Source organism: Eleginops maclovinus, chromosome 14 (assembly GCF_036324505.1).
Source record: "Eleginops maclovinus isolate JMC-PN-2008 ecotype Puerto Natales chromosome 14, JC_Emac_rtc_rv5, whole genome shotgun sequence".
NCBI lineage: Eukaryota > Metazoa > Chordata > Actinopteri > Perciformes > Eleginopidae > Eleginops > Eleginops maclovinus.
The window spans coordinates 9,548,916-9,574,900 of record NC_086362.1 but is presented as its reverse complement, the minus strand read 5'-3'; the positions used below and the strand labels follow the sequence as shown (position 1 = coordinate 9,574,900).

Sequence of the window (25,985 nt, the reverse complement as noted above, 5' to 3'; positions counted from 1 at the left end):
ACAAGCCGCTCCCTCGCTCTATAACTAAGTCACAGACTGTGATCACAAGGGCTGCATAAGGCAGCTTTCTAATTTCATCCACCCCACCCTTTGTGCAGCCTTCCAATCTTGTATCCCTGCTCTTCTTATAAACTAAAGTTTTGAGCTGAAAATGGGTTGCTGACTTTTCTTAGGTAGATAAAAATACAAAAAAATGTCCCCTTCAACAAGACATTTGATGGAGGAATGTTGCTGAAATCTTTCTCTTTGACAAGTGAGAAAACTGTCATAGTGTTGAGGGAGCTTTCCCCTCCCCTGTGTTGAAAAAAGTTTTGTTTCAAGAAGCTGTGTCACCCAAATATCTCCAAACTTTAAACAATGGTTTGACATTTATGGAAATGAGTGATTTTGGCAAGAAAGCACATCACTCCAAGCAGAATTGTTGATCTCCTCTCTGAAAGAAGTCTCATCATTGCTTGTAAGCGGACCAATCGTGGTGATGCCATCCGGAAACAGAGTTCTCTTCATGTCGAGGGCAGCAGTCGTGGGTATATAGCGCAAACAGGAGGGGGCTGGGCACACAGCCCTGGGGGGCTCCAGTGTTCAGTAGAGTGATGGAGGTGTGAGCACCAATCTGAACGGCCTGCGGTCTATTTGTAAGGATGTCCAATACTCAATCGCAGAGTGTGATACTCAAGCGTAAGGGGCTAAAGTTGCTAATCAGTTTCATGGAGGAGATTTTGTAGAATGCTGCACAAATAGCATTCTAATGTAAGTGTTGTTATTTTTCAGAGATGCTAGGGCAATGTAGAAGGAATCTTTTAATGATCTGTTTGCTTTGTACGCTGAATGGTGAGCATCCAGGGTGGCTGATGTTTTGTAGAACTAGAATACTTTTTAGGTACAGGGATAAAATTGACTTGATGTCAATGCTCGTCTTCACTTTTAGAAAGAGTCCTCTCACATCGCTTTGTATACTGACAGTGGCTGGTCCTCTGGAGGTAGGGCAGACTGATAACTGAATCTTTGTTGAAGAGATCAAAGCGAGCATAACAGATGTAAAGCTCATCTGTCATGTACTGTATGTCCCTGCAATGTTATGGCATTAACAGGCTAGTCTTTATCAGAATTTTTAGATCTTGAAGTGGGAAATCAGCAGTACAGATTCCCCTGAAAGTCAATCCCTGCTACTGTTGACACATGTTCCTGTGCATGATATAATACAGTAGGGATAGGCTGCATGCACAAATGAGACTTCAGTAAAAGTCTTCCCAGTCCTGGCTTGGCTAAAGTTTAAAAACCAGGTTAAACACTGTAATTAACCCCTGCGTTGACTTTAGTGGACACAGTCATACTCACTCCTTCCCACGCCTGCTCTCCATCTTGTCAACGTGAAAGCCACCCACACTCTCATCCAGCCCTTCTCAGCCCTCTAAAATCATCAATTAAGGTTTGGCTGCTTTCATGTGGTGTGAGTGGTACGTGTGCTCAGACAGTTAATGTATATGTATACATGCTGCTCTGAAACATATGTATTCCATATGAGATCTGTGAGGTGCACACTGTCATTATGTGTTCTATTAATAGTTCATGAGTAGATGTAGTCTTTGACCGGCTCAGGCTGTGGAAATAAAATCATGATATGCGACGTCCTGTTCCGCAGATCATTCAATCCATTGCGTCCTGGCATATAGACGTGCACAAGTTCAGTGTTTTAATTATTCACAGTTTGCTGCAACTTAATAATAGAGCATTAAGTAAGCATTATCACTATGCTGCTTTAATTGAATGCAGTTAATTTAGCTTTTGTTGGCTAATCAGTTTATGTATATCACCGTTGAGCTCCGCCTGCAGCAAAACATTTCCATGCTTCACTTAATTATCATGGCAGAGCCTCCATACAGTACAGTGAAGTACACAGTAAAGTTATTTCCATCACTCTTTAGTCAACATAGTGAAGGGCAAATTAGAAGACAAAATAATCAGTAACTTCTACAAGTCTTAAAGAAGTGTGTTACTTTAGACATGACAGCACTAAAGGACAGGGTTTGTACTTATTATGAATACCAAGAGCAAGAAATAAAAGAGCAAATATTTGGTTATTTTCTTAAGAGTTTTTAAAATTATATTGCCAGTTAAACTTTATGAATTGTATTATTTAGAAAAAAGAAAACCCTGGCATTCCTTGAGAAAATATTTGGATATACACTGCCCGGCCAAAAAAAAGGTCACAAGCCTGTGGGGGCAGTGCTATGATCTGGGGTTGCTGTAGTTGGTCTGGTCTAGGTTCAGCAATGTTATATGCCCAAAGAATGAGGTCAGCTGACTACCTGAATATACTGAAGGACCAGGTTATTCCTTCAATGGAGTTTTTCTTCCTTGATGGCACGGGCATGTTCCAAGAGGACAATGCCAGGATCCATCGGGCTCAAATTGTGAAAGAGTGGTTCAGGGAGCATGAGACATCATTTTCACACATGGATTGGACCCCACAGAGTCCAGACCTGAACCCCTGAAGACTTTGCGCAGTGGTCCGAATCTCCGTCATCAATAGAAGACCTTGACGAAAAATGAATGCAAGACAGAAATAACTGTTGTGACATTGCAGAGGCTTGTGGAAACGATGCCACAGCGAATGTGTGCCGTAATCAAAGCTAAAGGCGGTCCAACAAATATTAGTGTGACCTTTTTTTTGGCCAGGCAGTGTATTTAAAGTGCACTTAGTGTCCTGTCAACCTGCTACTCCCAGACATTGCATCCAAGCAATTATTAAGGCAGGTGCCACTCGTTTTATCTTTCCATCATCACCAGAAGTCTAGGTAATCCATCCTCCTTAAAGATTTTATTTGTTTTGCTTTGACATTGAGGCAGGAAATTGGATGGAGAGGCGCTGCGTGGTACAAAACAAGATGAGTAAACACGGTATCTGCATTAGTTGATCCGTCTTCCTCATTGCCTTAATCCTCTGCCCCATCTTTCCCATTTCACCCACTTAGACTCTCAGCGTTTCCCCCCTTTGTATTTTACCATTGTTTCTCCTCTTCCTGTCTTTTGTGCCTTCTGTCACTTTTTGTCCATCCGTGCCTTTCGCTTTTTAAAATCTTTTCCCCTTCTCTCAAATCTCCCCCCTCAAGCTCTCTCACATCTTCATTTCTGTCTCCCTCTTCTCTCTCCCCTATCTTTACCTCCCCCATTGTGTATCTGGGTTGCTGACTGAACTAGTTCATGTCGTGCTTGCTTGCTGGTGGCGTCATGGCCCCTGTTTAATTGATGTGTTGTTATAGAGACAAGCTGCTTATTGGACTCAGTCAGGTCGTAACAAAGTGTTCGTGTCTTGCCCTAAAATCAAAGGAAGCTTAAAATCCAAAAGTGATAAAAGCTTGCCATCACACAATGTGTCTGGAGTCATGAAAATCCTATTCATCTAGATTGATTAACAGTGTTGGAGTGTTTCACAATTCTCAGGTACTTTCTTTAAGTCTCTTTGATTTATATTTCAACTCCTGTACATTTCAGTGGGACCTTTTGCTTCACATCGACTTTAGCTACTAGTTATTTGCAGAAAAAGATTTTTGGGTAAATGACATACAATGCATTGTTATGCAGTGAATTAAACCACCCAACAGAATACAATCAAATATTTGTATAATTACATCTTTTTCAGCCAGATGCACCATTCAAATGCATCCTTCACGTACTGCATCAATAATAATGATCAGACTTCAAACGCTTGAAAATCTGCACATGGTTCAACAGTCTTTATTTTGCTTAGCACCAGTCTGTTATCGAGTAATAACAACCTCTAAAATGTCCAAATTGACCAATCAGAAATAAGTATTCAACTAAGCCATGTCAAAATATATAATAATGTCATGTCTGAAGAACGCATTTACATAGTGAGTTGTAAATTGAACAATTTCTTCAACATTCTTGTGTACTTTTTCTAGAATGACTGAATAAGTTTAACTTTTAAAATGTAAGAGTTATTTTATTTAAATACAAAACTAACTTCTACCACTGAGTTCCCCATATAGTCTCACATTTTGTACAGCTTTTGCTTTTCCCTAATAACACTTTTTTTCTCCACAAAGTAAGAAAAGTGCTGTAAAGGAGCAGCACAATTACATTAACAAACCGGGGGACACTAATGAGAACATACACTGACTCCTGGCTCCAACAAGTCCCAGTCAGCAAAACAGCAAGGGGATAAGTAACTGTAATTAGAATAACAATACAAATCTGCATACAAAATAATAAAATAACGGCTGTGATAGATGGCCATCATTACAAGGAAAGGAATGGGAATACATTTGCCAATTACCTAAAGTATTTTCCATCCCACTTCTGCTGCTTATAGCCCATTATATTTCTGAAGCTGAAGTCTTGTGGGTCCAGTCCCTGCTGCAGGCGGTTCCACATCCCATCAACTACACATTCCTGCAAAGAGGGAAACATCTCAGTTTTACTAAATCATAAAGCACAAAAGCCCCAAGTTGAAAGTTAACACAATATGTGTGTAAAAATGCAACATGTGTGTGTGTGTGTGTGTGTGTAAGTACACTTGTGTGTGTTAGTGTGTGTATTGGTGGTGTGTGTTTGCAGTCGTATGAATCATAGGGAAAGGTCAGTATTGCTTGTGGGGGGAAGAAACAGAGGAGACAGAAGTGATGAATAGCATTTTGGGACCATTTCCCTTTCAACACCTCAGGTTATATTGAACTGTGTGTGTGTGTGTGTGTGTGTGTGTGTGTGTGTGTGTGTGTGTGTGTGTGTGTGTGTGTGTGTGTGTGTGTGTGTGTGTGTGTGTGTGTGTGTGTGTGTGTGTGTGTGTGTGTGTGTGTGTGTGTGTGTGTGTGTGTGTGTGTGTGTGTGTGTGTGTGTGTGTGTGTGTGTGTGTGTGTGTGTGTGTGAGACACAGGAAGAAAGAGTGAATAGAGGTGCGTGCATGTGAATACCTTTTTTTTTGCACCTGTATGTATGTTCTTTATTCATGAATCATGTGAATGAGCAGAGGGAAAGTTAAAGGTTATATCTATGTCTTATTTAATGTGTGTGCACACAAGCTACAGCATTAATGAAAATTGTGTGTATTAGCTCACAATTTAAGGAGTGGGGATGATGAAGTACATACAATACATTTGAGTTTAGCTTTTTTTTCGTTGGAGTTGCAAAAGTGCCTGTTGTTTAACCTGACCTTAAGTGTCTTAGCGTCTATATTTGCTACAAGAAGAAAAATATCCTTGTGATAATATGTTAAATCACTTAGGAAATTGCCTCGTCATTCACCATTTGCTGTCCCTACCTGTAGTGTTGCAATCCTGTAGCAAGTTCGCACAGTCATGATAGTAGCTGTTCCCTAAGATGTGTTTCGGTGCAAGCAACTTCTCCTTTATGACTGACTACCGCAGAATTACACAACTGCAAGAACGGGCAGAAGAATATCAGACTCATCGTCATAAATTACGTCTCAACGATGAAAAGAACCCGCTTCTCGTTTTGCTGTTGGCTTTAAGTTTCTAATGACAGCTTAGTTCCTCCTCTTGATAGCATTGGCATCATCCATCTGTCATTCATGGTGCATTTATATGGAATTGCAATAACATCAGGAAGGAAACATGCTGGGATGATGCGTTTGTCTCTGATTGATCTGATTGGTTTCAGCCTCCTGATTGATATGCAGCTCCATTTCAATGCGGATCAATAACCCAGCAGGCTGATGGAGGTTTCCCCACCTCATCTGAATCTTATGTATGCATGTTTGATTGTGATCCAGTATCAGACCATGACAGTTTAAATGCTTGCATTTGCTTAAAAAGTATGTGTTTTATTTAAATGTATGGACATAGCAATAGTAGATAAAGAACACAGTGTGTGAGTGTTTGTGCCAATAACAATCGGCCCCATTTAAGCACTTAGAAATCGACATTTGTTGTGATTGACGGTGGCTTAACGGCAAGACGCCAAAGCAACAAATGCTTTGATGCACTTGTATGTCTGCTAAAGCTTTCATAACCTTGTGAGGACAGACAAAAAACCATAACGGAGTGGGAATCAGAGCATGGATATGTCTGTGGTTCTGAATCCATGTGTGGTTTTAATTAGCTTGAACATGACTGTATATGGAAGAAGGACAGAATGTATTATCTTGCATATTTCAGCTGGTGTGAGAGAGATACGGGATATTGTAGCAGTGGCGCTCATCTTTTCCCTTTCAAATTATCAAGGCTCATTTGCTTGCAATCCTCCTCATCATCATTTAGTTGTGTTTTACAGCTCCCCTATGGACCATACTCAGCATGACTTACAATTGCTTCCTTGGCCTGACACAATGAGTGCGAGGCGACTAGGTAATAATCAGCAGCCAACAACGCTTTGTAAGATTAGAGCTGGAGCAGAAGGCCTTCATTAGTAGTCTTGTGTGTAATCAAGGCCAATATTTGAGCTGTCTTCATGAGGACACAAGAGGATTCTGAAATGAGATTTGGGGTTTGACCTTTGTTTACCGAAGATAATTTGTCTAATCACAGTTGCACCTTTCCAGCTACAAAATAACATCAGTCGGTGCTAGTAATGGTGGTTGAATTTTGTCTATAAACCTTGTGATCCTCTCAGGAAAGCTCTAGTATATGCTATTTCAAGAAGTGAAAGTGATTTGGAAGCAGTATACCATGGAGAAGTCAAACATTTTGTCATCACTTGTTGTGGAATCAGTGTTGAAATTCAACACGGTCAGAAAGGGTTTTTGTTCAAATTGGCTTTGAAAAACTGTTTGACATTTTGCTGTTCTACTGAGGGTAGAGTCGATGCGAGCACTATCCCCTCCTTTGAGTGCCGTAAATGGAGTCTTAATTTTCCTGAGGGACTGTAAGCGTTGGCAGATAGAATTTTAATGTAAAGGCGATGCTTGAATGGGACCAGAGTAGATGCTGATTGCATCATTATTGTTCAGCCAGTTCACTGTGCAATCAATATTCACTACATAATGATAAGACTTAGCAAATAACCTGCCTATTGTCACTTTAAACAAAGAATATAAAATGTGTTTATAGGAGTCGGTTTATGTTACCTATGGACAAAGCCAAGAAAGCGTTCATGCTAAGCTAAGATAACTAGCTGCTAGCTTCCTATTTACAGACACGAGGGGACAGTACATCCATCATTTTCTGCTGGTACAGTTGGTTGTCTCACATGAAATAATCCTCCTACCATAAAATTTAACAGATGTTGCATTTCTGAATACAAGATGGAAGGAAGTGTGTGTTATTGGTGCTTACTGTTAGGTACAATGAATGCAGACAGTGTAGACCAGCTTGTATCGAGTACAGAGGAGATTGTTGTAGGGAACATCAACAGGGGCCAAATCAGTGTGACAAAACCTAGCCTACTTTTTAACTGGCTTTAGTGCTGTGCCAGCCAGGCGTTTTTTCTGCCAAAAGAGTGTGTAATACATGACAGAGAGCATCCAGGGAGTTAGTCCAAAAACAGCTTCAAAAATACGCTCTTGAGAAGAGTTTTCACAGGTGTCACCTTGGTACCAAAGGAAACGTTAATTTGCTACCTTTTTAGTTTTTTACGCTGGGGCCGAGGTTACCTTTTAATTATTAATGATTTGAGTGTCCATGCACTCTTGGGAGCTGGCTGTCATCTTGGCACCAAGTAATAGGCATCACCTGAAAATTGGTGTGACCGTGGCTAGTTTAAATGTGGTATTTCTGAAGTAATCTCTGTACAACATGTGGAAATTCTCATTATTCCTCCTGACAAAGGAATTGGTTAAGGAAGATTAACTACATGAGTAGTTGTTTGTGTAGGAAAAAGGCACATTGTACGTAATATATTCCACCATTAGGTTGTGATCAGGTAAAGAGCTGTTTTCACTCATCGCTGTGAAGCAAAGCTGAGCTCAGAGGGCTAAGGGGGCAAAATTACTGGATAACATTAATGGCTTAATATTGTCTCTAGGAAGTTAGCCTTTTCCGTGGGTGTATGGCTTGTTGCAGACCCAAACTGTTTGTTTTCACATTATTCTGGAGCTATTTCATACTAATAATAACCATATTTAGATCTCATAAATCCTCTTGTTGTATGACGAAGACGACTGTACCCAATGTGTCACAGTTTTATATCAAGTTAGATAAGCAACTTAATATTGCATGGAAAACAGAAAGTATCCTCCGGGCAGAAACGGTTCACACTTCATGGTATTCTGCTATCTTACAGAAGTAAGATGGAGGGATCCGGTTATTCTCTCATTGCCATAGAAACTGGGTAAAAAATGTAGCTTTCTCTGTAGTTATCATTGTGGTTTGATTTGCAGTGTAGTAGTGAGGCAGGCAGAAGCACTAGGAGGAGATGGGGGAGGGTTACTAGGCGCTGAATCTGTGGTGCTTTGATGTTGTGCAGGGAGGAGGGAATACAGCAGCGTTGGGATAGCATTCCCAGTAATCTCAATACAAGGAAATGGATTCTGGAATTATTTCTTACGCTTCATTTCACATTGAATTCATTAGCTAGGTTTTCGATTGCCCTCCGTCTGCAGTGTGGGTGTTAGACTCTTGTTTCTGTGATATATAACCTTTACCTTCAATCAATTTGGACTCACCCTGCTGCTGAAATTGGCATTTCTATTTGATTGATACAAGCTATCTCAGTGGTTAAGTTTCCAGCAGTTTATCAATGACTTGAGGAATTGAAGGTTAAAATGAAATGTTGACTACCCGATACAGTATTTCTTATTTTAAAAGAAAAATTATTGTGTAATTAAACTATTATAATTGAAGCCTGTATGTTACTGAAGGAATACATTGCTGAAGCTTTCTCTATTTGCATAACTGTCATAAATCTCTGGAGAAACCTTTCTTAAAGTGCAAACTTTTTTCTGAGCATTTTTTGTTCAATGGATATATGGTGAGAAATTAAAAAATGAAAATTGGATAAGTTGTAGATCTGATCCCACAATGGATTTGGTTCATTCAAGTTAAGCCACAGACAAACTTGGTTAAAAACCAAATCTTTAAGGTTGAGTTACCTTGTTGTAATGGTTGCAATGTTAAGGAGATCACTCAGAAATTGCCAACTGTCACCCAAGGACACTCCTTGATTGTTTACAAAAAGGAGAGATAATTTGTGTATCCAGCCTGTGATGCTGATCCACTCCCAGTTTCTACTGATTTTCTGGTCAATGCAACAAACTGCAACCGAGTTTCAAGAAAATCTGGGAACTGTGAACATGAAGTCCTTGGTGGAGGTAATAACTTGGTTTAGGATAGCGAACGTCTGTGGCCAAAGGTGACTTTCAGTATGAAACAGGTAACCAGCATCAGCTCCTGTCTGTTAATGGTTAACGTTTTGTTGACCCACTCACCTTGACTTCCTCCCTATGTGGATACGTATGTCAGTCTATCCTTAGCATGACATACTGTAGCTTATTCCTCTTTACTACAGAGTTCCATCATTGTCCATAAACACAATCACCTTCATGACTGTGGGCGTTGTGTTTATCATGAGTGCCTTAAACAGTTTTTGTACTTTCCATGGGATTTCTTGACGATAACAAAACTAGAGAATAAAGGGTAACTTTGCTATTATTTCTATGTTTCTCTTTCTAAGTGACATCAGTTCTTTGATTCAGTTCATTATTGAGAAAGAACTCTGACCCACCAAACAGCCTGTGACGTAATTGCGCCCAATTACGTCCTGCGCAGTCAATTTACTTCCACTTATAGTGCTTTTTTTCCTTCTAAAAACAGGCTATGATTTTCTTATGTCTCATTATGGAAAGAAAACACTTTTTTACCTTTGGACTAATCTACTTTGCTTCTGTCATGTGACGACGGTGGAGCGTCCACCAGGCTATTCATAAATTAATAATGTGCTTTAATATAAAATGCAGGACCATTCACAGAATCCTCACTAATATACAAATCTGTGTGGGCATGGTGCATGCCTTGGCATCTGTATGTCATGTGATTATATGCTCTGTTCTTTCATGCACTGATGTGTGTGCAAATGGGCTATGAATATGCAGTTATGCATTTAGCTGGAATGTGTTTGGACTTGTGTATGTTCTCTCAGTGAATGTAAGAGTTTGGCTGTAATTGTTCAGTGTAAGTGTGTGCATGCTTGTGTGTGTGTGTGTGTGTGTGTGTGATGTTGCCCTCGGGTTGTGAATTAGCCTGCGGTGTAGAGGCCATGCTTCACTCTGAGACAGAACTCTGATCAACTGTGTCCAAAAGATGGATAATGTAGAAGTACTCCTCTCTTCTCTCTCATTATTTACATTGACTCCAGCTGCTCTCCTCTTCCCATTTTCTCATAACCCACCCCTCCCACAGTCTCCCTCCTTTTCTCATTTCTCCTCTTCTTTTGGCCTTTATCCTTTCATTCCTACATTTTTTTTGTTCTTGTGCACTTTTCCATTGTTCTCACTGCCCTTCTCTCCCTCATCTATCTCTCATCCCCTCACGCCCCCATCTAATCTCATTGGAGGTTATCCTTCTTTGCCTCTTCCTCTGTACACACTAAATAAACTCCCATCCAAACTACATACTTTAAAGTCTCTCTCACAAGTCAAGTAAAAAGCACTACCTGTGTCTATAATGATAATTTGACTCCATTATACTGGTCTTTGTCATGTTTTCTGGGAAGAACTTGCCAATTTTTTACCAATTCATTTGTTTTGCAGTTATGAGATGAAGTAAAGAGATAACAGGAAATGTACTGCAAGGTATGACATCTCACTCACTTTTGGTATCAGGCCCTTTTCTCAGTTTTTTATGTTTTCGTCATCATCTTGAACAGGACACTCGATCCTGAAATCAACAACCAAACATGGGAACAGCAGCTCTTTGTCGATTGTACTGCTTAAGTTTGCAGCGTGCCTTTTTTGAGAAAGAAAATAAATAAAATTGATCGACTAAATAAATAATGTGGGGCCGCTTTTGACATTAGCTTGGCTGTTTGAAAAAGGGCAGGTGCAGGTTTTCCATTTGACATCGTTGAAGATTGATTCTGACTCTCATTCACCTTTTGTAAAGGCAAAAAAATATTGTGAGTTGAGATAAGCCATACACTATAGTGGAAATGCAGCAAAAGAAGAGGAATGACTTGCAACAAAAGGATGCAAAAAGGAGATGGTGCAGCTTAGGGTTTTCGCCAGGCCACCAGTGAAGCATTTAGTAGCTTCAAAAACCCCAAACGGTTTGATTTTTAGCCATCCAGTTGTGAGAATTGGCTGCTTTTTCCTTGATTTTGATTTTAAGCTATATTTGGTTTTAGACTCATCAGGCAAATCTGGAAATACAGAGATATTTCTAGGTGCAGCCCTGAACTTTTCAATTTTCCTTTTGTGTCCCATTTCCTCTCCAATGATCTGCGTTTATCAGTGCTGCTGGGAGTGCATGCTCCTTTGGTTCACATTCACCTTGCACCCCTCCAACATAAACTCACACACATGCACAAACGCACACAGTTATAGCCCCTCTCTCTCTCTCTCTCTCTCTCTCTCTCTCTCTCTCTCTCTCTCTCTGTCTTATTCCTCCAATCCTGCTCATCCTCCTTCAGTCTCTCTCTATCTCTCCTCTTTTCCTTTCTCTTCATCTCCCCTTCTTTATCTTGTTGCACTAGAAGGCCAGAGAACGAGGGTAGGAGATGCTCATAGCAGAGAGAGAGAGAGAGAGAGAGAGAGAGAGAGAGAGAGAGAGAGAGAGAGAGAGAGAGAGAGAGAGAGAGAGAGAGAGAGAGAGAGAGAGAGAGAGAGAGAGAGAGAGAGAGAGAGAGAGAGAGAGAGAGAGAGAGAGAGAGAGAGAGAGAGAGAGAGAGAGAGAGACGGGGGAGGGCGCAAGAGCGAGGTGAAGTGCGCCTGCTCTGTAGCCGCGGTTTCAGAGCAGAGGAGCTTTTACTCAGCTGCTGATGAGGGACGGAGGGAAGGATGCTCAGATAGAGGGATGAGTGAATGAATGAACGGATCCCGACCTGGGCTTCTTCCTGAGAACCAAAGACTCAAACCACGTGTGTATTACTATTCTTGTTTCTTGTGCATGTATTGTGATTGCTTTGATGTCATATGTGAGTCGTGTGTGACAGGAGACAGTCGGTAAGTGTCCACAGACACCGTATGTGAAGCCCGTTAATTGAAGAGATCGGTGCATGCGTGCGTGAATAAGGAGCGCAGAATCTATCGGGACGAGATCAAGTGAAGGGTGAGACGAGCGAAAAGGAAAGTGATCTTATAGATCAGATAGGGAGGGAGAGAAATGTACCGGACAGCAATGCATGTCCGGGGGTCTCTCTGAGCCGAGCCCCCTGCCCCTGTCCGGGAGACGCATCCAGTACCGCTCCAATTCACCCCGCAGCGCAGTTTCCACTCCGCGCTGGAAGAAGGCTGAGTGACAGTGAAGCTGCAGGGCTTTGACCCCTTGGACTGCGCGGGCTGCGGTGCCGGTGGCCAGGGAGGGAGCATGAGATTAAGGTCAGGGTATAGTGGACGCATCCGGGTCTGAGGGGACTGAGCTCCGGGTCAGCCAGGGTGCAAGACAAGACAGGCGACGGAAGCAAATAGATGCTCTGAGAATGGGATGTTGGGGAAGGCATTTTAACGGTGAGAGAGCATGATGATGAAAGTTGAAACATGCTTGTTTGGATTATTGTATTCAAATAAGAGCTCTAAGGTAGTAATGATTATATTTTCTTGCTTTTTTAAAGACATTATTTGTGCTGTGACAATGATTATGGTGCTGTGAGTTTTGGCGATGTTTGCACTGCTGGTGATGATTGGTTGATCTATATTTTAATGGTTTTTTTATGATGTTTTTGCATTTGTCTTAAATAATTTTACTTTTATCTCATCACATTTTTATCTGAAATCACTATTCATTGAAAAGTGATATCAATAAGGTCTTATTGAGGAATTGATATTGGTGTTGATGTTAATTATGACGATGATGAGTAAGGGGAGCAGGATTGATGAAGGTACCTGTAAGATGATAAATTAGCTGAACTCAAACCGAAGTGCCTTGAACCTGATTTAAGGCAATTTTTTTATTTCTTTATTTCTCTGTATCAGGCAATAACATTGAAGCAACTGTTACATTTTTATGATTACCATGAATTAAATATTAGGAATGTGCATTTTTCTGATGCCCAGCAGGTGGCGACTTCCTTACTTACTGGTACAATAATATTGGTACAGATATTACAGAAGTCTATGAGAAAATGGCCCTACATCTTGCTTGATTTATTAAACATTTTCCTGTGTCACTTGTTAGTTTAAAATCTGCATCAATACAACATTCATGATCACGTTTTAGAGAATAAAAGATGAAGAAGCTTATCCTTTTGGGTTGGGATACTTTTTGATTGACAGGTTTTCTGGTCTGTTGTCCTAGTTTTCCTCTTTAAAGCTTTCACAGCGTGCTTACACTTCATATAATCCAATTGTAACATTTTGGCTGTCTCTTATGTCACTCCTGGCTCCAAAAAAACAAGATAGCAACAGCAGAGATTCCAAATCGGTCGCCACTTACCAATGGGTTACATCATGGTGATAACATCCACTTCTTATAAAGGCAGCATGATGATGATAATTAAAATGAAAATGCTTCCAGTAAAAATGTGTTATGGTAGCATATGGCGGTGGTTTTGATGAAGATCATGTTGTCATAAAAATGATGATTGTGAAGCCTTTTGATAACAGCAACTTTGTGATGTGGTTTAAGATGATGATATTGAACATAGTGTGGTGGTAGTTTATAATAATAGCTTAGGTTAGGACAGCATGATGATTTTTCCAACAAAGATCAATAATTAACATGAAGATATGTCGCCTTCTTAATAATTCAAACATCCAAGCTGTCTAAAGAAATGTAGGCTATATATTAATTAGCATATCTCAAACCATTTTTCAGCTTCCATCAGCAACAATGAGTCTTTGTGTTAAGAAGCTTTGAAGCCGTCTAGCTGGCTGCTACGATCCACTGGGCATTTGCTGCATGTCTGCGGGGTAGTGATAGAACATTTCTGACAATTCAGACGTGCCAAGTATTTTCTAGCTTCTAGCATAGGGTCAAAAATAAAGTTGGATTTTTCCTGGCTGCAAGATTGCATGATTTAATGATTAAAGGTTGAAACATTTTCTAAAGTGAAGTCTTGGTTTATAGGCCATGACACAGAAACAACTTCTTGAAACGTTGATGTCTCTTAGAGATCTAATTTTTGCTAAGACAACTTTGTATTTTTACTCTTAACTAACACAGCAGCAGTATGTTTTTGGGCTTTCCTCATCCGTGTTTATTTAGTTCCATCCGTCCAAATATTGATCCTGGGTGAGTTGTGTCTGCAAATGACCAAACGTCCAGAGAAAACAGGTGTTCGGAAGTAAAACCTCATGCATTTATTCATTATTTTTCCGAGGCCTAATCCTAGAAATGTCAATATTGTCTGATTTGGTCAGGCGGTCACATTTATAGTTGGCAACAAGGTACATGTTTGCTTTCTGTATGCACATAATGCATGCTGCCTCCGTACTTGCTTAGTCTCTGTTTGTTTGTTTGTTTGGGTGCCAAAAATATCCAACAGTCTCTTAATGCCCGGTGCCTCATTACCTGTGACTGTGTCCTCAATGGACCCATTCAACAACACTCACTTCCCTGCTTGAGAAGGTGGTAACTCTGTGTTGGCCTCTATTCTAGTCCACGTTAATCTGGTTATGTGCATCGCTGGCACTGGACTCAGGTTACTTGTGTGGTTACCAATTCCGGCCCCCGGGATCCCGCTACTGTCAGCTTACCTTGTCTGGCTATAGCTGCGAGGGACAGGAAAGTCCCTGCGGTCATAATCCTCTTCTCTCCTTAGTGTGTGTTTGTGTGTTACATGCTGTTAGCACTGTCAGTGGGGGGTTGTTAGCTCTGGAGATAGATGTGTTCTGCTCGGTGTCAGGAGGAAGATGATAATGACTGGGAAGTGAAAAAAAGAGGAAATGAAGATGGGGAAGAGGAATGTAGCCATGAGGCTTCTGTAAAAGTTGCAAGAGTAAAAAACATTTGACAATAATGTTTATGTTTTTAATTAACTGAGACATAACGTTGTATGTATTTAAAGCCTCACCAATCTTTTTCTATGGTCCTCTTATGCCCTTTGGACCTACAACAGTGTTTAATGGCTTTGATTTTAAGTCATAGTCTTTAGACGTAGACATCAGGTTTTGTTCAGAAGGATAATTTGAAAAAAAAAGAAGGTATAATTCACCTATTCAATACATCAGTGTTATTCACTATATTGCAAGCCAGTTTCCCCATCATTCATCTTTCAGTTCCCATCTGAAACTCTTTGACGAACCAACTACATTTTCATTTTGTTTTAACTCGTAGAGCCTGGATGTTAATTTAAAAAAGCCCACTCCATCTCCTTTATGTGTTTAGACTTCTGCTTTTTCTCAGGATGATTTCGAGAGGCGTTTTAATCTCATTGCCACCTAACTGTGAACTGGCGTTACCAAGCATGCCGTCCTGCCTACAGGTTGGTTAATTAAGTTCCTATAACAATAGATTGTGGTTCATCTCCTCCCTGGCTGTGGCACAGAGTCGTTGGCTTATGCTGTTTTATTTAATGCATTGCTTGACAGTCATGGAAAGAGCCCAATATGCTACCGGCTCTGCCCCAGTGCTACATCACATATTGGCAGCTCTAGCCTTGCTGGGCTAGAGGCTACTGTGGATGGAGGCCAAGGGTGGTGCTTATACTATCAAAGTAATCTGGCAAACCCAAAACTTTACAGTCAGTGCAGAGAGGTGTTAAATACGGCTTTAATATCTGAAAATAAAACACAACCTTAAGCCTGATATTGCAGGAAACGCAATTAAAACACAATAATCACTTGCACAAGGCTGGAAACCATGATGTATTGTGAAAGTAACACCCTGTGATAAAAAAAAAAAACAATAAAAAGGAGAAGTGCTAACCCGGTATAAACCTGATTCCTCTCTTGGGGCTCCATCACTCATTCCGCTCAGTTTCCAATCACTCCCAAAGCATCGCTTCAGGGATTAATTTGACATGTTTATTGTCCGATGGTGTGATTTCAAAGCTGGGCGACAGTTTCTGATGCACCAACAGGGGTCTCACTTGCACGGCAGACTGATTTGGCCCTCACGCTTGTGTACCTCACTTAGCCATCAGGGCTGAAGCTGCAAATTAACTCAGTCGTTAAATGACTTTGCCACTGAATGCTGCATGCACCATTTCTGTTTACTCTTCATATTCACCAAACCAAAGAGGACAGTCAGATCTTGCAGTGTTATTCTCCTCTCAGTATTCATTTGTGTAGTGAATGTTACCTATTGTATGAATTTGCTCCATTTATCACTCTCAAGCATCTTGTAAATGATATTTAATCACATTCAAAAGAGTGTAACGTTATGTATTTATATGCAGCCCAGCCATAAAGCCATAAATCTCCAGATGTATATTTATGAATGAGAGGGCTGTGCATGCTGAGAGAGGAGCGATAAAGTAGAAATGGACTTTAATATCTTTATTACAGCGCCATTATACCCCGTTTGTTTTGTTATGTCATGCAATATTTTACTTCACACAACACACAGGTAGCAAATATAAATAAGCTTATTTCCAGATTCCCCAATTTTGACTTGTGTCCATCAATCAAAGGAGGAGCAGTCCATCACTGTCAGAGATACCTCAATAGATTAAGAAGCACTGCGGCACCAAGGCCTTTATGGGTCTAAAGTGGCTTTCTCAAGCCTTAGTCACTGATGTACATTGTGTAGGTGGAGGAATTGTAGGAGCACCAGAAAGAAAAGTGCACCACTTAATCAAAAAGCTTTATGCTTCAACCTGCTTTTGACCTATTGGTCATAGCACACAAAGTAAGGCAGCGGCAAAATACCTCAATGTATTGAATTGAGCAATGTTGCGTTACATATCTTTTACATTCGAATTATAATCAGTAAGCATTCAAAAGTTGGGTTCCAAGAAATCCCCTGTCTCAATCTTAATGCCATATTATCATGATTGTTTTCCAATTAAATGTGGATTCCTATGTGAATGGTCATGTACTCACTCATGGCACAGCAGTAGGGTATTAAATAAAGGCATTCTTCCTTTAATAGAAATAGGAACAGTTACCGGTTTAGATGTACAGTGTTAATCTCACTGGCTGAGGATTTCTCTGCAGAATCAGGCATGAAGGACAATTTGTCAGGACCCCTTAACCAGGTTATCAAACACAGGCAGACATCCCCCCTAAAGTGAACACACACTTCACTCAGGACAACCTTAGACTGACTTACATTTACCAACAGACATGATGGCGCCATCATCTCTGTCACCCTACCAGATGATGTTTAAAGATGAGCCGGGCATTGATATGCAGAAGGGCTCGCCCTGCTGCTGCTGCTAAGAATAGAAAGCTCCCAGGTGGAGCGGAGCTGTTTATTTTATGAAAAGCCTCAGCCTATGACTACACATGAACTGGTGATGAAGAGTCTTTGAGAGATAGTAAGTGTGTCTTTGTCTATGGATTTGTATGCAGGGACTGTCCTGGAGATTGTTGTTGTTGACTTGAATTACATTTCTGGAATTGCTTGATGCTTGGAAACAGGAGGCTGCACTGAGTGGAGGAAAGTGACGACTGTGGAGATAATTTCTGGGAAATAGAAGAAGAGACAGTGAGGGGGAAAAGAGTGCTTTTGTCCTTTTCTCAGTCGCTCCAGGAGGCCATATTCAGCACAATCTGCTCTTTTGAATTCATGAATGGGATGAATGATATGAAATGGACAATCACAGACTTATCCAATCAACTGTGAAATGGCCATTGATGAAGAAGACATTGACCCTTAAAGCTTTTCTGAACGGACGGGCTTGAAAAGGCGCTGTGAGAAGTGATACAGCACTTGTTACTGATGCATGGATTTATTTATTCTCTCTGTGTCCGTCTCCCTCTTTCCCTCCCTCTTCTGCCCTGTTATTTTGCTCCCTCTCCACCCTGTTTGAACAGCTTTCACTCTTTAATTTACTCCATCACTCCTGTCTCCATGTCTGTCGTACTCTCTCGTTTGACTCCTCTGTTCGTCTCATTCTCTCTCATTCCAATAAGTACTGCATGTATTACATTTTAATGAAAAAAAGGGCAACCCACATTTTTTAATAACCAGTGCATTATGTGATAATTTACTTCGACATTCTTGGAAAGTGGAGAACAGATAGTATTCTGGCTGTTTATTACAAAATACACCCGATTATTACAGAATATGGTGTTATTACATAATGTGTTACACTTCCTTTTCAACGAACTTCAGCTTGTGTACGTCTAGTGGGTTGAACTGTGTTTTACTACACTTCGATCCTTAAAAATAAAGAAAAACAATTGGTAAACTTTCTCAAAACACAGGCACTAAAACCTGTAAAAACGTTATAAAAGTATACAGACTCTGTATGAGAACACATTTATCCCCTTAAAAATATTTTCGCAACTAACCAATAAATTAAAGTCCAAATCATGACACCCTAATCCATCTCCATAACTGCTAACTATGGTAATCTAACCTTGATATTTCCCTTTAAAACTTTTTAGTTGTGCACAAAAGAGTGGATTAAACCAGTATTAAAACAAACAGTCAATAATAATTAATGTTCAGGTGCCCCAAACCTCTAAACAAGTGGAAATAGCACTGTCTTTATTATAGTGTGATTTTTCTGCCCCACTGCACGCAGTAATGACATCCACATACCCGCTCTACCATAAACTGGTAACTGAAAAAAAGGAAGATCAAATGATTCTATTTTGTCGGCCACTTAGAGGCAACAAAAAACAAGCTGTACACACAGCATTAAACAAATCATTACTTACCTGTTGAAAAACAATTACCTTCTACACACCCCAGACACAGAACACAATTAGCATACATTCCAAGTTGTTCTTTTTGCCACCTGATGAACACAAGTGCTATAACCCATCTCCTTATCTTTTCTTTCCACCATTTTTATTGAGGGAGATATGTGGCATTTCAGCTTCTAAATGCTCCAATTTGTTTTCTGACGTTAAAGGGTTTGTCTTGACTTTTTATTGAAAACTGCTGCATGTTGCTCCTGGAAAGAAGTTGAAGAGTGGTAAAAGTGAAGTAAGGTAATAGTATAGACTTACAGAATAAAGTCATAACATACTGGATCATGAACATAGAAGATGTTTTAAGTAATATATAGAAGGTTGTAGCAGCATTAGCAGGCCTACATTCATAGTGATGAAGCAAAGACCTACAGTACCTTTTGTTTGTTCATTTGTGTACTGCATTGTGTTTACTGTATGGGTAAAAAACTAAACATGTTTGCCCTTAAAACCAAAACACAAAGCTGAAAGATGCTAAAAGGCTATGTTGAACTGAGTTAGTGTTGCATTTGCAATTTCAATTTATACGACACATAATTATTTTGACTCAACGTTGTATGGTGTGAAATCCCTTTTTTCTGGGCAAAGTTTCCCAGCATTGGTCTGTGATTTATTATGACGTTGAAACTCAAATAGTTATATATTTTTTCTATTTGTTTGTCTCTTTTCTCTTGTTTATTGTCACTTTTCATTTCCTGTCACTTCTTTTCTCCCTGCTCCTTTGTTCCCATCCTGTACAGTCATTCCCACTCCCACATCTTTTCTCTGATTACCTCCACTCTCGTCTATTTGCTCGTCAGGATCACTCCGGGCTGTCCCTTTCTATCAGTGTCTTTCTCATTCTGTCCTCTCAGAAATCCTCCTCTTTGTCTTGCTTCATCTCACCACCATTACTCCCCATGGCTTCCTCACCTGGCGCCCTCCAGAATCACCCTCCTCCTGGGTGTTTTTTTTACCTTTATCCCTCTGATTCCCCTCTTATTTCCACAACACTCCTATATGTTCTTATTACTGTCTCTTTCTGCCCAGCTCAACATCCTTTCAGTCTGAACAGTCCTTACCCTGTCCTGCTTCACAACTCTTTATTACATCTGTCAATGAGGTTATGTTTTGGCTCGATTTGTCTTTCAGTAGGATTACAAAGAGACTTCTGGCCATCTTGTCATACAACTTGGTTAAAGGGGGTTGCAGGGACCAAGAAAGGACCCATTTATTTTCAAGTTATTGTTAGGTTTTGTTAACATTGCGAAATTAGGTTATTTGTGCGGCCATCATGTGGCATTAAAATAATCCGGAAAGGGTTACCCACATTAGGAAGCCATCAACTCGGAATAAAAACAGATTTAATTTGTATAGTTTTCAACAGATTACGGCTTAAAACTCATGATCGTGCTACAGTCGGAAGAGCGACTTCCCAACTCGAGAAATGGGACAATCCAAGCAGGATTTGAATGCATCATTGCCCTTTGCGGACTTCTGAGTGCCATTCTAGTCTTACATTATATCTTAATTTACTTCCTCTCTTCTGTCTGTTTCCATCCTTCTCCTGCCGAGTAATCTGTCACAGCTGCATAAACCCAAATCTATTTCATGTAATCTGATAAGAATACACACACACACACACACACACACACACACACACACACACACACACACACACACACACACACACACACACACACACACACACACACACACACACAAACACCGCTCCAATGAAGCTGACACTTTCCAAATCTCACAATCACACATGCATGCACTCATGAACACACCGTCACACTCACGTAGTATACAGAAAAGTGACCCGCACCCATGCATGCAACACGGCAGGACAGCTTGTATATCGTGTGTATGTGTGTGTGTGTGTGTGTGTGTGGGAAGGATTGTCGTGCCTGATGTTTTTTCTGATTGGTTTAAAGAAGGGATGAGGATCAGAAGCGATGGAGCGATAAACGAGAAAACAATAAAAATTATAATGACGCAGGAGGGGACGACAGGCGCTTCCAAATAACCATAATCCATTCTGTTGGCATGCTACTGCTGTCGCTCTGCTTCTATTTCACACACAATGCTCATCTCCGGCGATTCCACTCCTCTTGTTCAAGTTTGTTTCTGTGTTTGTGGAAGTTTCACATTCTCTCCAAGGCACTCAGACTTAAATGTTTTCAAAAGGGCACAAGTGTCAGCAAGGATCCAAAAGCCATTTTAATCTCCCTTCTACTACCTGAAAATAATCCCTTCTTTCAGAGAAACATTTTGGAGCTGGAGGGATTTCACTGCCTGCGCTTGTGAAATAGGAAAGGCCCAGCCCGGGTATTTTATATCATGCGGGAAAAGCTTTGTGCTAATGAAAGACTCTGTTCCATTTAACTTCATTAGTTTTACTACAGCTCTGTTGCTCCCATTTCCTGCACACAAACAAATCAAACACGCTTGTGTAATCCATCTGCTCTCTTATCAAACTGTACCACTTCTTGGCAGCACTCACACACACACAATTTGACACACCTCTTTTTGGCATTCATTTTAAGAAGCAGTGTTTTCTCATCATCACAGGGGAAGTTACTTTTGAAGTAGATGAATTGAGCTGAATCCTACGGAAGCCAAGAACGGCCATGGATTTTGATAACGACTAGTTATCTCGATATAACAAAGATCGTTTTCTCGTGATAACGAATTAATTTATACCGACCCGATTTCAACCTACAAGAGCTGCCACGAACGGCTTTCTGTAGCCACTGGCTGTAAGTGTAGCCTACCGGTAAATTACACTTTATGTTAGTTTAATCCTGATGCGTTGATCAATGATGTGATCTGCCATTTTCACCTCCCTAGGACACACCTGGACCAGACAGTGGCAACTCTCGTAGCTTGAAATCAGGACGATCACATGAACAGCGCGCAATCATCAGACTTGAACATTTCTTTTATATCGAGATAACGAAATAATTAATTCATTATCACGAGAAAACTATCTTTGTTATATCGAGATAACGAGATAAGTCGTTATCACGAGATAACAGTGCATAAAAAAGAGAAAAATCCATGGCCGTTCTCGGCTTCCGTAGAATCCAACATATTAAAAGTATAAATCAACCTTTCAAATTTCTTAAGAAGACATTGGAAGTCAGCTTTTACAAAATATGTTTTCCAAATAGTTTTCAACATATTTTTAGATCATTCACAAAACATCCCTCACATTACATTCGAAGACTTTGACCCTAATCAAAGATAACTTAAATTCCCAAAATATTGTATTAAATGTATTAAAACTGACTGAGCTGTGTAAAGGAGTTGCATTTTGTCCACATGCTGCCTACCCCATAAAATCTCCCCTCCCTTTGTCTTATTGCTGCTGTTGAATGGGACAAGATGTTGCTGGTTCATAGAACGCCACTTGACTTAATCCTCTTTTCGTCAAGCTTTGTTCATAAAGTGATAGCTAGTCCGCTCACATCCGGATATCTCTTTATGGTTTGTACTTACTGCAAGTCACTTGGAGTAAACTGCTCAGCTACTGCAAGTGGCCGTGGCGTGAAAATGGAGAGGAGCTTTGGGCGGAGGTGTTAAGGCGACCAAGGTGAGCTTATAGTGCAAAGACAGGGATCCCTCAGGATGGCTGGTGTGTTACAGAGACAGAAAGCACTTCTATGTATAGAGCGGTGTGATGGGAAGGCAAAAGCAACGTCATGACTTTTAGTTGTGAACTTCATGTGAGTGCATGTGTCATCTGGGCCCAGCAGCAGAGAAATAACACTTAACTGCATGTGTGTGTCACCAAGTCACTGTAGCAAAAATAAATCCATAAGAGTGTAGGAACACTATAAAACAGGCTGCGTGGAAGAATGGTGCGCTGCTGCCAGTGTGCCTAGTTTAAATGTTCATTCTCAATGTTCATATTCATTTATTTACGCATGATAACCGTGTGTGTGTGTGCTTTAGCTTGCTAGCTCCCCGAGGCTCTCCGCTATCCTCTCTGTGTGTGACATTAGCGAAGGGACGGAAGTCTGAGCACCGTGCTGCCAGTACCTCTCAACATCACACACACATACACACATACAGAGGCAAAAACAAACTAACGGAGGCTGGCAGATACTGGATATGAACATCTGCAATATGACTTGCGCTCGGGGAGAGCAGAGTGCATGTGGGCTCGCGAACCAAACATATCCATGACTTCCCATCCATAGAAAGCCGGGGGAAGATAATGCTCAATCTGTGTTACGCAATAGAATACCATAATATGCATTATGAGATTGCATACATTACATTATAGGGATTATCTAAAGCCACAGTTTGAGACCTTCAAACTGCCTTTGCCATTTAAAGGCAGGCTTACTCTCACAGCGTGCAGTGACACATCTGCTACCATCCAGTTTGTTTTCTAAACACCTGGACATTCAATATGTTCCTGTACGGAGGGCGCACACCATCACATGACAGGGCATGATTAATTAAGCATTTATTTAAAACTGGGATCAAACACCTTCTGCTAGTATATGTTACATTGTATTCACCCACCAGTCGAGCGTCATGCAATCATGCCAACTTCTGTGGGATTGATTTTCGAAAATATACATCTAATGAAGGTTGGAGCCAGGTGGTGACACCAGAGCTCAGCCAGGATTTCATAGCAATATTTGATATTATACGTGAGAATATTATATTAAAAGGACAGACATTTTATGAAACATTACACAACACCGCCCAACCAACATTTGCTTTTGAACCGGAAGGAAACACGCATAAGCATCCATTAACCTTCAATATGTGAAGCTATGGAGACCAAAATAATGCATATTAATTCAACAGCCATTTTGAGGTTAGGGAATACACATACATGAGCAACAATCAATGTTAGTTTACAAAAAAACCTAATGATGTTCATTTATTAGGGAATGAAAAGGCCTGAAAATTGATGACATCTTCTTTTTCCATCAAATCCCCAATCTGTTTAAACCAGTGAACATTACTAAATGAAAAAACACAATTGGAGAAATCCCACAATACAGATAATCACCAATTATCCAAATTTGCCAGAAAATGTTGTTCATTCAGAATGAATATGCAACAGAATGCCTAATGAAGTTGTAGAATTTCTTTCAAAAATTCCTATTTATTCCCTACATTTAATCTCAGTCTGTTTTTGGCTGATACTTTTCCTGCTCTAGGATGATCCTCTTTCACCGACAGGGGTCCATTGAGTTATTCCCCCCCTTCTGATCACTGACCATGTCTCTATAAAGCTTATAGACAGTAGTTATTAACCCCCAGCCCAGGGGAAATGTTCATTAAGTTTGTTCTCTAATTTGGAGGTGGAATGAAACATTCATACACACTTAGCCATTCATCTGTCTTCTGATACTCCACCAAACCTTCCTGGCCTCTACAGCCTAAAGGCCCTGCTGACACTTTCCTCATTTCCTCCTCTGTATTGTCTCGCCATTACTCTTTCCCTCTGCTCCATCTCTTCCCCGCTACTAACGTCTTCCTCCCGCTTCATGTTTCTCCTCTGCCATTACCAGCAGGACAATCTGTTGCTTGCTTGGATCTCAGTCGCCGCTTCGAACATGCTTTTATCAAAGTAGATATTAAACACACACATACAAAGGCACACACGCATGCATCTCTACACCTTCACAATGAGCCTGTTGGCAATTATCGGCTTCAAAGAATACTAGAAAATGCTGTGCGCTGTGTTATCTGTGAAATTTCACATACGCACCCTCAAACTCAAATTACAGCCGTATACATATATCCATTAAATATGTATGAAAGTGAAAGCAGTAACATTAGAACAAACCTGTGTGTGTTTTTTCTCTGCATAAGAGGGCATAAATGTGTGTGTGCAGTTGAGTGTGGGATTTCCTGTGTAATGAATGCTTGTTATTCTCAGATCCGCTGGTTTAAGAAGGAAGTCGGGCGAGGGTCGAGCGCTTTGAAAAGCCCTTTCCTGCTTGCCTCAGTTGGTTCACATCGACCTCTGCATCTGGAGATCGATCGGTCGGCCTTAATTTGACTCATTTGTAGAAGCAAGAAGTCCCTGATTGAACTACTGAATGCACACACACTCACGTAGGATTTAGGGTTATGAGAAATTGCAATGCAGGCTTTACCTGTGTAAAAACCATCAATAAAACGTAGCCAGTCTTTCACTTAACTCAGTTTTCAGTTCTTAAATCTTAATTGTTTTCATATTTTTAAGCATTTACAGCATTGCAGAGTAACACTGGAGTTATTTTACTTTATAATGTGTAGTGTGTTTTCATATGTCTTGCTTTTAGCCCAATGAAGCTGCATTTATCCTTTTTTTTAACCTATTGGGGGTAAACGTATTTCCAAAACTCCACTTACTTCCTGGGGAAATTATCAGATCCTTTAGTGGCTTACAGGCTCCAGTTTCTATGTCTATTTGATGTGTGCTAGGATAAACCTATTGTACATGTAGAGTTTTGTATACTGAAAATAGATCGTTGCAGCTGGAAATGACGCTGATGAAGCCGGTAAGAGGGAACCGAAACAATGAGCTGAAAGAGGTTAAAGGGCTCCGTAGAGCTGAGGAGAGCTACAGAGTTGGGTGATAATTCATTGTGAGCTCATATCACATTACATGTAGTGATTTGACCCATTGCTAATATTAAAGTATTAGGAAGTGCAGCTTTAAGGTTTAGGATAAGAAGCTTTGAGGAGCCATTACTTACAGTTAATTTTAGTGTGGAATTAAAATCAACTCTCAGAGTCTTAAAACATGCCATCCTCGCATGAAGTGAACATTTTACCAGCTTTCTTTCGAAATGCAGCTTCAAACATTGACTGCTTTTAGAAGTGCTAGTTGGTCAAGGACACACTTTTCAGCCGAATACAGCGAATAAGCAGCTTATGCTCAAATCTGAAAACATGAATAGCACTTCAACCCAAAGGAATGTCTTTTAACCTGGAAAAGTCTTAACTAAAAGATCATTTATCTATGTCTAACAAATGAAGAAAAAGGTCAAGTAAGTTTCTCTGCGTGGTGTTTTATTGCCTGTGAGATAAGACATCCTGCAATGTTTCATTCATCATCCTTCTCTTGTGTCTGTAAGCAATTATTCACAGCCACACACCAGAT

At 40.4% G+C, this 25,985-nt stretch overlaps 1 protein-coding gene across 2 annotated transcripts in view; it reads left to right on the top strand.

The window, feature by feature from the left end:
* Nucleotides 1–11,871: 11,871 nt before the first annotated feature.
* slc8a4b (solute carrier family 8 member 4b) overlaps nt 11,872–25,985 on the top strand; it is an 89,114-nt gene continuing 75,000 nt past the window's right edge. The window contains exon 1 of one of the 2 annotated variants that reach the window (XM_063900929.1): nt 11,872–11,988. The gene's annotated coding sequence lies outside the window, so the exon portion shown is untranslated. The remainder of the gene's footprint in view (nt 11,989–25,985) is intronic. The other variant, XM_063900930.1, reaches the window with a different exon arrangement.